Source organism: Nyctereutes procyonoides, unplaced genomic scaffold, assembly GCF_905146905.1.
Source record: "Nyctereutes procyonoides isolate TBG_1078 unplaced genomic scaffold, NYPRO_anot_genome, whole genome shotgun sequence".
Lineage (NCBI taxonomy): Eukaryota > Metazoa > Chordata > Mammalia > Carnivora > Canidae > Nyctereutes > Nyctereutes procyonoides.
This window is the reverse complement of record NW_026575112.1, coordinates 254,385-255,880: the sequence shown is the minus strand read 5'-3', so window position 1 is coordinate 255,880 and position 1,496 is coordinate 254,385.

Genomic DNA, 1,496 nt, shown 5'->3' with positions numbered 1-1,496 from the left:
TTTTAGCATTTATTATTGCCCTTTGATATATAGCATATAACCAGCAACACATCAAATTTTAGCAGAAATAGAGGAGCTGATATAATTTAGAAGCATTCTTTCTTGCTTATAGTTGATGAGTGTGCAAGGAAGACAATGGAGAGCCTGAAAGATGCAGACAAAATATTAAAAGTTGCAAACAGAGAAGATAAGATCAGAAAGAGACATGGGGATAGGGGAACACAGAAGCAATATCCTACAGGGTGTGTAGGCAGTGTTTGGCAATAAAAGGAAAGCTAAAATTGTGAAACAGAGTGTTGTCCCCCAGTAGAAAGGGGTGAAGATTAAGGAACATATTAGAAGTTTCTGTTACAAATTTTTTTAAAAATCTTGAAATGGATGAAAAAAAAATGCTATCATTTGGGTTGACATTTCTGTAAAACTAACCAGACCAGTGTGCTCCAGACTTAAACGTTAGATCATTTAAATTTCTGAAAAGCACCTAAAGCTCACTATGTTCAAAATACCACTCTAGGGATCCCTGGGTGGCTCAGTGGTTTAGTGTATGCCTTTGGCCCAGGGTGTATCCTGGAGTCCTGGGATAGAGTCCCATGTCGGGCTCCCTGCATGGAGCCTGCTTCTCCCTCTGCCTGTGTCTCTGCCTCTCTCTCTCTCTCTCTCTCTCTCTCTCTCTCTGTGTGTGTGTCTCATGAATACAAATAAAATCTTTAAAAAATATATCACTCTAATCACTCTGTCTTAATATTAATGTCTATTGTCTAATCACATTTTCTAATATTCAAAAATGTCATGGCTATCGATCTGATTGCAAAAAAAAATCACAGAAGTTTTTTAAATATTTTATTTACTTGAGAGAAAGAGAACAAGCTTGAAAAAGGGCAAGTGGCAGAGGGAGGAGGATCAGCAGATTCCCCACTGAGCAGGGAGCTCAATGTGGAGCTTATCCCAGGACCCTGGGATCATGACCTCAGTCAAAGGCAGACACTTAACTGACTCAGCCACCCAGGTGCCCTGACAAAATGTTTCTTGATCTGGCCCCATCTGTCATTCCTTTATATTTCTCTCATACAATACGTAATATGAATTATGTTAAAGATACCATCTTGTTTCTGCTCCCAACTTAAATTTACTTCCTTCCTTCTAACTCCAGCTTCTCCCCTTGAACTCAAGTCAACATTATTTTTCTTCCTCAGGAATCCTATAACAATGGCTTCACTCATTAAAAAACAAAAACAAAAACAAAACAAAAAACAAAAACAAAAAAACCCAAAAAACTTCTATTCATGTCTAACTCACTTCCTATCTGTAACTCATTATCTTCACAATACTAAGGGTTCTTATTTTCAGATTTAAAGTTGATCATCTCATTCACCTACCTTAAAACTTCCCAATGATTTACATTTCACTTAGAATAAATCCCAAATATTTATTGTAACCTATACAATCTGATTCTACTACCTCTCCACTTTCTCATTACCATTAGTCACCCCGGCCTC